Source organism: Trichechus manatus, unplaced genomic scaffold (assembly GCF_000243295.1).
Source record: "Trichechus manatus latirostris isolate Lorelei unplaced genomic scaffold, TriManLat1.0 scaffold00005, whole genome shotgun sequence".
Lineage (NCBI taxonomy): Eukaryota > Metazoa > Chordata > Mammalia > Sirenia > Trichechidae > Trichechus > Trichechus manatus.
In genome coordinates, this window is record NW_004443941.1 from 25198551 (window position 1) to 25214060 (window position 15510).

The following is a 15510-nucleotide window of genomic DNA, read 5'->3' on the forward strand; positions in this document are numbered from 1 at the left end:
TTTTTTTTTTTTTTGGTGAGAATAATGTCTTTTTTTAACTAAGTGATTGTATGAGTTTCTTTTTTTAATAAATTGGCAACTTTTCAGCTTAATGATTTCATACTAGTCTCTTTTGGTTCCTTAGGTAAGCTATTGGAGTACTTTTTTCTGCTGTTTAAATTCTTCGTGAGAAATTGATTATTTATTTCTATCTTTTTATTGCCAGAGTACAGTCAAGAGTGGGCATCTACTTTAGTGCCCAGTAGTGTAGTAGGAGAACGGCAGGCTCAAGAGTTCAATAGTCTTACGTTCAAATTTGCGCCACCACGAAGCTTGTATTTCTTTAACTAAGAACACCTACCTTTGAAGTTAAATATGAAAATATAATGTCATAAAAGCACTTGCCATGTATATAGAGTGTGAAGAAAGTTACCACCCCTTCTCTTGAGAGTGAGAGAGAATATGAAGGTACTGGGACTCATCGCTATGAGTCGGAATCGACTCGACAGCAGCGGGTTTTACAGGACTTGTTTTCTTTTGGGAATAGAGACAGGAGTAGAGCAGGCAAAGGATCATACTTTGACAGAGAAGCTAGCTTTTTTACCCTTGATACTATCAATTGACATATTAAGCACCTTCCTTATAAAAGGGCTTTTTGGTTGCTTGTAATGAATACTGGTTGTTGGAATGAATACCTATATAGAAAAGTGTAGAACAGACCTCTGTTCTAAGCTTTCATGCAAATGGGAGATCAGATAGACCTTTTGCATACTGCTGAGTAAAGTTTATTGTTAAGTTTATAAGTTCAGAAGTAGAAATTACTGTGTGCAGCACTCTCGGCTGCTAACAGAAAGGCTGGAGGTTTGAGTCCACCCAGGGCATCTTGCGAACTACCTCCAAAAAATTAGCCATTAAAAACCCTATGGAGTGCGGTTCTACTCTGACGCACATGGGGCTGCCATGACGGCAGCTGGTTTTTTTTTAAGCATTGTTGAGGATGACTTCAGGGACAAGGGTGGCCTTTGTCACGCCTTGAGTGGGTGGCTCTTAGAGAGCAGAGTATAGGACACACCACTTGTTTGAAGATAAAAATAGTACTTGGGGTCACAACAATAAGCTTTTTACAAAATAATTTAAGCAGTTGTCTCTGCTTTTTAAGAATTTTCAATGTCAAAGGGATGCTTAAGAAGTATTTAAAAGCGATTAGAAAGAGGCCCCTGAAAAAGATCAGATGGTGCTAGAGTGTATGTTTAAAAAAAAAAAAAAAAAAGGAACATGGACTGTTGTTCTGTAATCAAGTAGAGCAAAGAGTTCAGTTAAATAATTGGGTAATTCTTGGGAAAACCGTCTGAATAGCCCAAAATATGACCTCTTAAAAACTGGAGAAGTGCTATCCCTTCCCCCTGTTTTGAGCATATGTATTTATTTACACAGGAATCCTGACATGCACTCCAAAATCACCAAACTAGAGAAAGGACAAAAGGGAGGTTATAGTGAAAAGCTCCGTTTTCTTATCCCTTTTGTTTTTTTCAACTTAGTCACATTTTTATGTAGCTGGAAGGATGTTTTATTTGTCTCTGTTTTTGGCACCATTCCCTTTTTTTTTTTTTTTTTGTTCTTTTTTTTTACACCGTCTGTGCTGTTATTATTTTTAAAATTTAGTAATTTAATAGTTAGAAAAGCCTCCTCCTAATTATTGAGACGCAGTACCCAGGATGGTCAGGACAAGTGTGTTATTTTGGTTTAATGTGCTCTCCAAACACCATTCCCTTTTTTTTTTTTTTTTTTGTTCTTTTTTTTTACAGCTGCTGTCCTAGTAGGAATTTTGCCTGTATGGAGCCAAGTCTGGGATTTGGGTATATTTCTTTTCTTCTCTTCTCTGCCTCTCCCTCCCTTTTTTAAACTGCTGCTGTAACTGTCATCTGGGGTAGGGAAATATGGCAAAATGAAATTTAGCATCTTATTTCCAGAGTCTTGGCAGATATCTTTTTGAGATTTGTCATGAAAACCCCATTCTCAATTTAAACTTGGGTCCTTGTTGTTTTGCTTATGACTCCTTGAGGTCAGCTAACTGGTTATCCCAGATTTCATAGCTTTTCTATGAGTTTAATATCTCTTAACTTCCCACAGAGTTAATTTTTAGACCAAAAAGGAATTTGCCTGAGTTTAGGAACCTACTCTGGTTGTGATGGCTTCCAGATCACTGTGTTGTAAAACCTTGCAGCCACTGTACCAAAAATATATTTGGAAACAGAAATGTAGTGCATCGTCATTTTAAAAAGACGTAAGAAAAGAGAATGCTTCCTATAAAAAATGTGGCATAATTTTGTATAATCAGTTGCCTCGTCCAAAGAAGAATGAGTTTAAGAACTAGTTGGTGCATGTCCCTGTTTCCGTTTTTACTCTCACCTCCTGACTTTGGACCTTTCACCTTATTCCAGGCTCTTCCAGTTGCCTTATATCTGATTTCCCTGTTTTTAGACTCATTATAATTTTCACTCATCACTTTCAGTTTATCTCTGTAACACAGCTTTGATCCTGTCATTCCTCTGCTCCAGAATTTTCAGTGGCTTCCCACAGGTGCAATGCCCAGCCATCCTTACCCTAAACATTTTATGGTTGATCTTCAGGGTTCAGAGTGATACAAACTTCTCCCAGATTTCTTCAATGATAACCCTAGTTTAAATAATCCAATATAGCCTTTTTTTTTTTCTATTACTCCCATAGCGTTTGCTTTATACTGTCCTTTTATACTTGTTGTGTAAGAACCTTGAGAGCAAGGGCTATTATTAGTGAATTGTATACTTCTTTAGTATCTAGCATAGTCCCTTCTCTTTAATTATAAGCTTGAAGTAGGTAGAGTGGAGACTTCCTCAGGTATTTATGACATACTGTATAGGTGTACTGTGCATTGTTGGAGTCAATGAATATGAAACATTGAATTACTCACTTATTTACACACACACAAAGATATAATCGTACCAAATATGGGCAAATACAATTTTATTGCATCTTATGTTTTAAGAGTATGCTATTTACACTTGTCCTTGTAGAAAGTTTATGAAGAAAAAAATTTTGTTCCCCTAATGTAATTTGGTATAGTCTCATTTGCTGATTGTATAAATGATTAAGTTTTGACAAGGAAATTTTTGGAAAGTCTAAATGGAAAACAAATCTGTATGCCAAGATTTGTCGTAAAGATGAGAAATACCTCTCCCCCTCCCTTTTTTTTAAACAAATTGTATTTTTAGCTTTATAGAAATCCTGAGCACATAAGAATTCAACTCTGAGTTTATTCAACAAATAAGCTTATTTGATAATACAAATGTAGATTTGGCATAGTCGGAAGAGTATGAATTTAAGAATTGCAGACCTGGATGTGCATCCTGACTTGATTACTTAGGAATTGTGCGTCCTTGTAGATTGGTTAATCTGAGCTTCAATGCTCTCCTCCCTTCCTTTATAAAAACAAGGATATTCATAGCTATCCCACAAGGTGATTTGGAAGATTAAAGAGATAATATATAGTTATTAGTACATAATAGGTACTCTAAGTCAATTTTTCCCTCTTCTGTAATAAAAGGGAAGGTACAACGCCTCAAATTATTTCAGAGTGAATTATTTAGAAGAGATGAGAAAGTTATTAAAATGTTTTTACCTCTTCTCCCAGTTAACTACTTCTTTCAGTTCTCTGCTTAAATGTCTCATTAGAGAAGCCTTCCCTGATAATTGTTTTTTAAATGGCAACCTCTACTTTTATTTCCTTTAACCTGCTTTATTTTTCTCTGTCGCACTTAACATCAGCTGATGGTCCTATATTTGTTTTCTATCTCCCCACCTTTAAAATGTATGCTTCTGAGGACAGGATTTTGTTTGTTATTTTGTTCACTACTCAATCTGTAGTTCCTAGAACTTAGGTGTTCAGTGAATATTTATTGAAGAAAGGTTTATGCATCCCCACTTCTAGGAGTGTCTTGATTGAAGGGCAGTGATTCCAAAGGGTAGTCCTTCCATCCCTGCATTGGAATTACCTTGGTGGTCATTGATGGTTTTTTTCCCCTGTTGTCTGTCCAGAAAGAGTTATGTATATCTGTAGTTATGAGTATTTTGGTTAGTCTAGTTGCTGTCCAAAAATTCAGTTTAATTTGGAATTTTAAGAACCTAAAAACCTCAAATACAGGTATTAGTCAGTCACTTTTTCCAAACAAACAAAACCCCTTAAGCCCACCCTACATTCTATCCTTGTTATTTTTCACTCATAAGAATAGTGTTGTTAGTTGGCTGTTGAGTCCATTCTGTCTCATGGTGACCCAGTGTGACAGGGTTGAACTGCCCCATAATGTTTCCTAGGCTGTAATCTTTGCGGGAGCAGATCACCACATCTTTTCTCCTGTGGAAGCGGCTGGTAGGTTTGACCCACTGACTTTTCAGTTAGCAGCTGAGTTCTTAACCATTGCTCTACCAGGGCTCTGTATACTTATGTTAGAACTGACTAATATTTAATGATAGGCTTTGGGAAAAATACTTTGAACTTATACATTCATAATCTATTTTACTTTTTTTCTTCATCTATTTAGATAAATGTATGAAAAGATTTTTATGCCTCAGTATTCTTTAAGAGGGAACCCTGAAAATTCTGTGACATCAGCACTGGTTACTTTGGAAACAGGGTACATTTCAAATGGAAAATATGTGAATCGTATAGGAAAAAACAACTCTTTACCTCCTAATTTGATAGTAATGAAGGAAGGAGACGACCTATATCATATACTCGTTAAAACATTTCTTACACCTGGATAATTTAGGATGGTCATCTGTTGGCTAAAGCACTGGGGCTAAAGGGGAATATTTGATAACTGACATTGTTAATAGGTCCTTTTCTGGGGTCTTTAAAATTTTTATTTTTGTAATTTACATTGTAGTTCCACTTTTGTATGAGAGAACTTCAGCTTTATAAGTTCTTAATAACATTATTTTCCAGGAGCAAATTGTTGAATTACAATATTGTAGTATCTATGACTAATAGGTTCTTCTCTCCTTCAAAAATACAGGTTATTGAAATTCAAATTTTGGCGTCTTTGTCAGTATTCTTGTTCCTGACTATATCAGTCTGGGGGACAAGGCCCAGCACTGATATAAAAGCTCACCCAGGTGACTCATAGTGACTCCAGACCAATAGTTTTCAGTCTTAACTGTTTATTAGGTTAACATATCCTTTTTTTCTTTTTTTTGTAAGTAGGATTGTCTTATGTACGCTGCCTAAGACTTTTTATACAGAATCCTCAAATAGCTATGCTGGAGTGGTTAGTTATATCAGAGTATTAACCATCTCCAAGGGAAGAATGGAGGATTATAGTTTAGCTTAAAAATATCTGTAAAATTCATTAAAATTGGTATACCTTGACAATGACCGAGTTGGTACTTGTCCTGGTAGATAGGAATTTTCATCACATTGTCAAATAACTTACAATAATTTTTTGGATACAATGATTTTCTCAAAATTGCTGTTAGTGTCTGAGATTTAAAGGTCACTGGAAAGGTAAATACATTATTTAGGATTGAAATTAGAGAGGAAAGAGAGAATCAGGTAACTGATGTGCCTTGTGTGATTGTATTTATTTATAGGTCAAAAAAATAAAATGGGCAAAGTTCCCTAAAGGTTTGAAATTATCTTGTTACATCTGCTTGTGATAATTACCTGTAGCACAATCGTATAGGTAAAATGTAACTGTTTTACCTTGTAATCCATATTGCTGCTCTTGTTTTCAGAGGTAGCTTACTTCTGTGTTTGGACAGAATTTACTAAGTGTTTGCTAAAGTATGAAATACAATAATGGAAATACGCTCTGGTAGCCAAGACTTGTTTGCTTCTGGAAGAAACGAATTGTAATGGTTAAGATTGTGTGTCAGCTTGGCTGGGCCATGATTCTCAGTGTATATGTGATCACTCCCATGATGGAATCTGCTGTGAGTAGCCCATCAGTGGAAACGGAGTTTCCTGGGGAGTGTGGTCTGCATCTGAATATAAGCAGACGTTCTGGCTTTTTGTTTGCTCTGGATCCTGCGACTGCCTCCTGTTCAGCTGACTTCCTGTTTTTGGGACTTGAGCTGTCTGTCAGCTTATCTGCCAACTTGGGATTTGTGGATCTTCACAGCCTGTGAGCCTGGAGCCCTGTGCTCTGACCTGCCAGTCTTGGGTTCACCAGCCCCTGCAGCTACATGAATCAGAAGAAGCCTTGTGGTCTTGCCTGCCAATCTCGGGATTCGGCAGTCTTCACAGCCTGTAAGCAAGAACCCTGCTCTCCGACCTGCTAATCTTGAGTTCGCCAGCCCCTGCTACATGAATTGAGAGGAGCCTCTGTCCTGATCCACAGACTTGGGACGTTCCAGCCTCTACAAGCGCGTGAGCCATTTCCTTGATATAAATCTCTTTATATATACATTTATACGCTTTACTGGTTTTGCTTCTTTAGAGAACCCAGCTTAAGACAAGAACCAACCAAAAAAAATCTGGTGGAAAGGCAGTTTAAATCTGTTTTAAATAGGTAGTTTAAAATAGGCTTGATTATTTGCAGTTCTTGTTCCCTCAGTCCCGTGGATGGTTTATGCACAGTAAGGGGGAAGGCTAAAAGAGACTCTCATCTTGCATGAATACCACATAGGCCTCTGAACCACCACCAGTCTGTCAGCTTGTCATGCTGTGGTGGCTTGCGTGTTGCTGGAGGCTATGCCACTGGTGTTTCAAATACCAGCAGGGTCACCTATGATGGGTAGGTTTTAGCACAGCTTCCAGACTAAGACAGACTAGAAGGAAAAGCCTAGCAATGTACTTACGAAAATTAGCCAATGAAAATCCTATCACCAAAAGCAAAACCCATTGCTGTTGAGTTGATTCTGACTCAGCGACCCTGTAGGACAGAATCGAACTGCCCCATAGGGTTTCTAAGGCTGTGATCTTTTCGGAAGCAGACTGCCGCATCTTTCTCCCAGGAGTGGCTGGTGGCTTCAAACCCCTGACCTTTCGGTTAGCAGCTGAGTGCTTAACCACAGTACCATCACGGCTCCTTTGAAAACCCTAGGTAACGGAATATTGTCTGAGACTTTTACTTTGGACTTGTCATCAGAAGGGACTGATTGCTGGAGAAGGACATCATGTTTGGTAAAGTGGAGGGGCCAGTGAAGGTGAGGGAAACCCTCAATGAGATGAACTGACATAATGGCTGCAACAATGGTCTCAAACATACCAACATTCATGAAGATAGTGCAGGATCAGGCAATATTTTGTTCTGTTATACATGAGGTAGCCATGAGTCAGAGCCGACTTGCAATAACAACCGTCTTCTGAAATGCGTATAGAGCTAAAGTGGTGGACTGTGAAACCTGGATTCTAGTTTTGGCTGTGTGCAACTTTGGGATATTCCTTAACTTCTCCAGGCTTTAGATTTCTCATCTGTAAAATGATGGAGTTAAGACATCATGGTGATGTTAGCCGTGGCTAATAATTAGTTAGAGTTTGTTATATGTCAGGTACTATGTTAAGCACTTTGCATGAACTAAGTAATTTTATCCTTAGAATAACCCTATGAGGTAACTGCTGGTATCCACATTTTGCAGATGAGGAAACTTAAGGCACAGAGAGGTAAGATCTCAGCCGGTAAGTGGTGGAGCTTATGTCCAAACCTAGGTTTTGTGACGCAGAGCCTGAGCCATTAGACACTACCTGATTTTGCTTGAGTGCCTTCCAGCTTTTGAGATACCAGACTCCACTGGGGTAACATAATCATTTCTGTATATAATAGCAATATTCTGAACATTGATTTTTTTTCTTTTTTTTAACCTCAAACAGGTTTCTGGGCAGTGTTTGTTAGCTCTTGGAAGGTAATAATGTGGTTTTAAGAAATTAGGAATGTTCACAATGAGAGTGTATAAAAGGTTTAAAAGTTTTCAAGACTGGGGCTTGGATTTGGCTTCTAAGTGTGCAAATATTTATCTACCTAAAGTTACATAAATAAGCATGGTACTGATTTTAGTTTTGGTGCTTTAGAATTTTGACACATTTACAAGTAGCCTATTGTAAAAAATCTAGGTACAGGAACTAGTGTTATTAATGTATAGATTTTATAATAATTAGGTTCTTGACCAATTAAAAGCAAAAAGAAAGGACAATAAAATTTCACTGATTCTAGTCATATAAATTAGAGGAAAATCTGAATAATGGATATTTTAAAACAACTGTAATTGATTACTTACAATTTCTTACAGAAACTGCAGCTAGTGTTTTCAAGGTAGTTTTGGTGGTTGTGTGTGGTGGGAGTGTCAGTTTCTTAGTTATTAGGAAAATTGGTATCGTCTTTATGTGCTCTGTCTTAAATACTTTGAGAAATGTGTACTTCTAAGTAGTATACTTGCCCAACAGTTTAAGTTCTATTTTAGATCAGTTTCTAAACTGTGAGTCCAGTTTAATGAGGCATGATTGTACTCAGGTGGGAGTGTTGGTTGGCTGGGTGATAGAGATGATTTTTAAAAGATTCTAACTTCTTTTCTTGATTAATGAAACGGTTAATTTAAATATTATCTTACTAGGTATGATTTCTGGGACACATTCAAAGTAGAAAAATCACTGATTTTACCCCGTTTTTCTTGTACTTGACTTTACCCTTCCTTCCACTATCTACCTATTTTCCTTATTTTGGTTCTCGTGGGCTCCTAGGTTTACGTCTTACTAACAAATAGGTTTGAAACATCTCTTTAGGGATTAGGAACAAAGCTTTGATGGAAGACTAGAAGTCGCTATACCTTTACAAAGCCTAATCAGGGTTATAGAACTGTCTGTGGAAGTAATTTCGTATGTGTAGTATGTTCAGCATTGATTTTTTTTTTTTTTTCCAGTTGCAAAAACCATTCATCTTACGCTTTTCCGTGAGTGTCCTCCTCATATAGAAATGATAAAAATTCAGAGATTGTGTGGTAGATGAAGGTGGCGTGGAAATCTTTCACCTTAACATCTCTAGAAACTACATGAAATAAAGTTAAATGAATGGCATTTACACCTGTAAAATATTCTGACCCTTGTTACTCCGTATATTTGGAGGACCAGCAGTATTGGCATCACCTTGGAGTGAGTGAGTTATGTACAAGTCTCAGGCCCCACCCCAGATTTACTGAATCAGAAATCTGCATTTTAACAAGGTCCCCAGGTGGTTCATATGCATGTTAAAGTTTGAGAAGCACTGCTGTAGAGGAAGTAACACTAAATTAATAAGAAGATCTGGCCAATTCTCCCTCTAGCCAGTTGTCTAGTTATCTGTTTTCCTTATCTTTAAAATGAGGGAATTGGGCTACTTAATCTCTAAAGCCCCTGTGAGTAATATATTAGGTTTAATTTTAAGTATTGGAGCTAATTTTTAAGCATAGGTACTATAACTCAAATGTCTTCATATGTCTTGACAACATATGATTTTCTAGGGAATATATATGTATGTATATATATATTCTGTTGATGACTAAAACGTTTTTAGGACTTAAAAAATGTCACCTGCCCAAAAAAACTTTAGAGTTCTTTAAGAAAATTAGTATTAACTTCATAATAACTGTTAATTAATAAGTTAATTAGTGTTAACTTCATAATAACTGTCTTTTTTTAGCCAAAATATCTTGTCATGACCGAGTGCTGTATTCACAGGAATTCATCCATAAAGAAGTAAATTTGTCACCATTGTAGACACTCAGAATTATGTTTTCAAGGTCTTGAATTCAGATCAAGACAAAATATTTTAAATTGAACTTGATCAGTGTCAGAACTGATGGACAATCACTACTTTTCATCATAGTGGAGTATAATCTTCATGGGCATTTATCCTTGACGTAGACAATAGTAATTAGAATTTTTTTTTCCTGGAAAATGTTTGCTATGTTGATTGTATTGCTTTATTCTCTCATTTAATAAATTAAAGTGCTAAGGGGAATAGGTGGATTTGATCTTTTTTAAATATGCTTTATTGAGATATAATTTACATAAAATGAAAGTCACTGAGTTTTGAGAGTACAGTTTGAGTTTTGATAAGTGTATAATTTTGTAACCACAATCATGATGTAGGACATTTCCATCACTTCCAAAAGTTCCCTTGTGCCCGTTTGTAGTCACTTCTCTTCCTTTAACCTCCAGATTCTGACAGCTGTGATCTGCTTTAGAATTTCATGTAAATAGAATTGTATAGGATAATATTTTGTGTGTGGCTTTTTTCACTTTGCATAATGTTTTTTAGATTTGTCTGAGTTGTGTATGTAATTTATTTCTTTTCATTGCTGAGTAGTAGTCTATTGTATGGATTTAGCACAAATTATTCATTTGCTAGTAAATAGACATTTGGGTTGTTTCCAGTTTTTGGATACTATGAGTAAAACTGCAAGAACATACTCAAGTCTTTTGGTTGTCATGTTTCAATTTCTCTTTTAAATACCTATGAGTGCAATTGCTGGGTTGTTTTGTTAATGTATATTTAACTTTATAAGTTACTGTCTAGAAGTTTTCCATAGTTGCGGTGCAATTGATTACTTCTGTGTGGCCTTTCTAGCCATGGTCTTGTAACTCCCACCCAAGTGATCGGGTGGGACTGTGTGATAAGGTAATTGTGGCCCACCAAGAGGATTAGTCAGTTTTGCCTTAAAAGAGACTCAATTCTAGAGCAGAGAGGAGGATCCTACCACCACCAAGGAAGAACAGCCAGGAATGGAGAGCATCCTTTGAACTCAGGACCCTTGCGCTGAGAAGCTCCTGGAAGCAGGAGACAGAGAGCTGTAAACCTGAAGATAGTAGGAAGCCTTGATAGGAGAGACACGGTAGCGGGAGATGGCGTAGTGGGCTTCCTGACCCATGGAGAGAGAAAGCTGAGTGCCTTTGGGGAGAGGCCTAGGGCCAGGGAGAGGCTTGCCTGCGAGCCTGGTTGGGAAAAGGCTGTCCTGATGGAAGAACTGTATCCTGAGTGTTCCTGAGCCTGAATTGTAACTGTTACTTCCCTAATAAACCCCATAATTATGAGTATGGTCTTTCAGTTCTCTGTGGCATTGCAATGAATTATCGAACCCAAGAGTGCTGTGGGAGGGACAGTTGGTGTCAGAATGAGTAAATGTGGTGGAGAGAGGAGGCATGTCTGACCCCTGCCTCATAGGAATCAGCCTAGGGCTGTTGATCTTGATTCTTCCTCCTTGTGAAGTTAGAGGTCAGACACTGCCCTGCCCCCAAGCCGTTTTTACAATAGTGTTTGTAACATTTTACCCTCTCACCAAAAATAATAGTGGTGCTCCCCACCCAATCTTGTCAGTCTTTTTAATTTTAGCTCTTCTGGTGAGTCTGTAGTGGTTTCTCATTGTAGCATAAATTTGTATTTCCCTAACATCTAATGATGTTGAAGAAGGAGCCCTGGTGGTGCAGTGGTTAAGTGCTCAACTGCAACTGAAGGGTTGGTAGTTCAAATCCACCAGCTGCTTCGCGGGAGAAAGATGTGGCCATCTGCTTCTGTAAAGATTTACAACCTTGGAAACCCTATGGGTCAGTTCTTCTCTGCCCTGTAGGGTCACTGTGAGTCTGAATCAACTCAATGGCAATGGGTAGTAGTAGTATATAGTAGTAATGATGTTTAGTATCTGGTCATGTGTTTAGTGGCCATTCATAGATCTTCTTTGAAGTGTCTGTTAAAATCTTTTACCCATTTTATAATGGAGTTGCTTATGTTCTTATTGATTTGTGAGAGTTCTTTATATTCTGGATACTGGATTTTGATTAAGGATTTTTGTCTGTTCATGAGAAATATTGGTATATACTTTGTTTTCTTGTAATGTCTTTGTTTTTAGTGTCAGGGTTGTAATACTGGCATCATAAAGCAAGCTGGTTAATGTTCTCTTGTTTTCTGGAAGAGTTTGTGTATAACTGGTATCATTTCTTCCGTAAATGTTTATTAGAATTCACTAGTAAGTAAACCTAGAGTTTTTTTAATAGGGTTTTAAATGGATTTGATTTTAAATCTGATTCTTTTAAACTTTTCTCTATTAAAGAGTGCATACCTTTCTTTAGTTAGCGAAATTAGGGTAACTCTGGCTTCTGGAGTGTAGGAGGCAAGTGTTAGTGTGTTTTAGAACTATGTTTCTGCTGAGTGGATTGAGGGGAATAGTGGGATGGGCGGGCACAGGATTTCAGAATCACCTGACTGTATTTTGAAAATATATTTTTTGGGCCCTCCAATGCACCCTTTTGCCCTTCCCAATCACTAAAATGCTGTGGAAATAGAAAAAAGATTGAGAAGTCACGTTTCAGAATATTTGAGAGACTTTTTCTTGCCTCTGGTAGCACTGGCATCTGTCTTTCTTTTGTACCTAGATCTACTTCATCACCTCATAAACCTTTTATTTGCATCCCCCCTCCCTTTTTTAAAATAATGTTTTATGTGAAAGTTTATACAAAAAATTAGATTCCTCTTAACAATTTTTATGCAAATTGTTCCGTGACATTGGTTACAGTTTTTACAATGTGTCAACATTCTCATTATTTCCATTCTGTTTGTTCTGCTTCCATTGATGTAGCTTCCCTTCTCTTCCTTGCTATCTCATTTTTGCTTTTTGGGTAAATGTTGACCATTTGGTCTCATATAGTTAATTGTTTAAGGGAGTACATTACTCATGGGTGATATTGCTTTATTTTATAAGCCAGTCTATTATTTGGCTGAAAGGTGACCTGAAGAAATAGCTTCAATTTTAAGTTCAAAGTGTATCTTAGGGGATAGTCTCGGGGTTTCCTCTAGTCTCTATCTGTCCAATAGTTCTGGCCTTTTTTAGGAATTTGAGGTTTGCTCCAAATTTTTCTCTCATTCTGTCTGGGACCTTTTATTGTTTCCCTGGTCAGAACCATTGGTAGTGGTAGCTGGGCACCATCTAGTTCTTCTGGTCTCAGGTTTAAAGAGGTTGTGGTTCATGTGGGATATTAGTCCTGTGGACTAGTTTCTTTTTTGAGCCTTTGATTTTCTTCATTCTCTTTTGCTGCATACGAGTAGAGATGAATAGTTGTATCTTAGATGACCACTCGCAGACTTTTAAGACCCCAGATGCTACTCACCAAACGAGGATATATATATAGGACATTATCTTTGTGAATCATGTTATGTCAGTCGACTGAGTTGTCCCCAAAGACTAGGGTCCCAAGCCTTTTGACCCAGTAAACCAATTGCATGAGTTGTTTGGATATGTCTAGGAAACCTCCGTACCTATGCCGCCTATGGGTTTGTTATGTATGTGGATATATATGCAGCACACGAAAATGTGATATACATATGTCTACAGATATGCCTACACATGCATATGCATTTACTCGCATATGCCTTCCAATACACATATATGCATTCATATCTACCTGCGTAACCACACACTGATTTTTTGGTTTTTACTGGTGCTGCAAAATTGCATATGTTATAGCATTTACTGAAATTGCCCCTTTTTCTTGTGTACTTCTCAGTGTCTTTATTTACCTTGGTCAAGTTGTGTTGACTTCACCCATATTTGGGATTGCCTTTCCCATCACCACAAGTAATGTGTCTACTATCTGGAAAGTGATTCACCCTCCTTCTCCTTCCCATCCCTGGTAACTATCAAAGAACTTTGCTTTCTGTGTGTATATCTGTTCTTGACTTTTTATAATAGTGGGACCAGACAACATTTATCTTTTTGTGGTTGACTTATTTCAGTCAGCATAATGTCCTCCAGATTAATCCATGTTACCTTTTGCGGACTCCTCATTATTCTTTAAAGTTCTGTAGTATTCCATTGTAGGTATGTACCACAGTTTGTTTATCCATTTGTTCGTTGATGGGCACTTAGATTGTTTCCATCTTTTTGCTATTGTGCATCACTTCCTTTTTAAAAATCTTTTTATTATGGAAAGTTTCAAATGTGTACAGAAGTGAAGAGAACAATATAAGACACCGTTGTATACACATCACCCAGATTAAACAATTATTAGCATATGGCCACTTAGTTTCATCTGTTACCCCATAGCTAGCCTCCTGCCAGAATTTTTTGAAGCGAATAACAGACCTTTTATGTGGATGTTTTATTTGTGTCTTTAAAGGTTAAAAACTTTAAAACATAGCCACAACACCTCTAGAAAAGAAATGTCATAATATCAAATATCCAGAGTTTAAATTTCCCTGATTGCTTCAAACATTTTTAATAGTTAATTTGCTTGAATAAGGCCCACACCTTGCATTTGGTTGGTGTATCTCTTAAGTCTCTTTTCTATAGGTTTTCCTACTCCTCCCTCCCCTTTACAGTTTATTTTTCTAGTAACTGGTTGGTTTGTCCAGTAGAATTTCCCATGGTCTGGGTTTGCTGATTGCATCTCTGTGGTGGTGTTTAATGGTTCATGCTCTAGCATGTATCAGTATTTCATTTCTTTTAATTGTGGTAAATCTAACATAACAAAACATTTGCCATTTCAGCAATTTTTACATGTACAATTCAGTGACATTTATTATGTTCATCATGTTGAGCTTGGAAGCTTTTAATCACTCTATTTGCATAATTCTGTTTTATTATTTACTCTAATGATAAATTAATTTAGAATTTAACTGTGTTATATGTTCCCTGGGAAGTTTACTTTTCGTGTATTCAAATAGCATACCTAGCTATATTGATATACTACTGAAACAGTCATTGATAATATTCTCTTTAATTAAATATTGTTTTTACTTTCCAAGATTCTCCTTTGAAGTTGTTTGCTCTTCATACTGCATTGTCACTATTTGTAGCACATTTTAAATACTATTGTTGATTTTGCTGTGTACAGTTGAATGTACTTTGTGATGTGGAAGTAAAGGCTCTAATAATCTTCACAAATTAGAATGAGCTAGATTTTTCTCTCTGTAAGGAGACTAAAAATCCACTAGTGTAGGTATATAACCCTTTGCTCTGTGAGTGGTGGTAATGTGGGTAAGGTATTGTTGCCCTGTTGACTAACAGCCTCTCACCTGAGAGAGGAAGGACAGTCATTGCATTAAACACAGTGGAAACTGAATGTCTTCTAGATTGGAAACTGGCACTGATAGGCTCAAGGAGGGTCTTGAAAGTAAAAACAATATTCAATTAAAGAGACTATTATCATTGACTGTTTCAGTGGTATATCAGTATAGCTGGATATGCTATATGAATGCACAAAAAGTAAACTTTCCGGGAAAGGTGTAACAGTTAAATTCTAAATTAATATACTGTTAGAATAAATAATAAAACAAAATTATGCAGATAATGTGATTTTGATGTGGGAGAGAACAAGGTCCCTAGGAGTAACTTGTTACTACATGGGATCAAGCAGTTGGCAGGGGAGGAAGCCAAGACAAGGTACATGTCCTCTGAAGCTAGCTGTTAGATGTGTTTTTAAAAGGACAGATACCTAAATGTTGGAAATTTGCTTCTGTTGTTTACATTTTCTGTAGTTATTCCGTGTAAAGTTCTTTCAGCAAAGTTTGCCTTATCTTGGTGTGCTTGGTGAAC

The 15510-nt window shown here is 37.0% G+C and overlaps 1 protein-coding gene across 6 annotated transcripts in view; it reads left to right on the forward strand.

Moving 5' to 3' along the window:
• Positions 1-15510, forward strand: part of ATL2 (atlastin GTPase 2) — a 51081-nt gene that overhangs the window by 7025 nt on the left and 28546 nt on the right. Inside the window, exon 2 of one of the 6 annotated variants that reach the window (XM_023735848.1) lies at positions 13481-13606. The exons of 4 other annotated variants lie outside the window; for them this stretch is intronic. The gene's annotated coding sequence lies outside the window, so the exon portion shown is untranslated. Of the gene's footprint in view, positions 1-6234; positions 6383-13480; positions 13607-15510 lie in introns of those variants that run through there. One more of the 6 variants, XM_023735852.1, reaches the window with a different exon arrangement.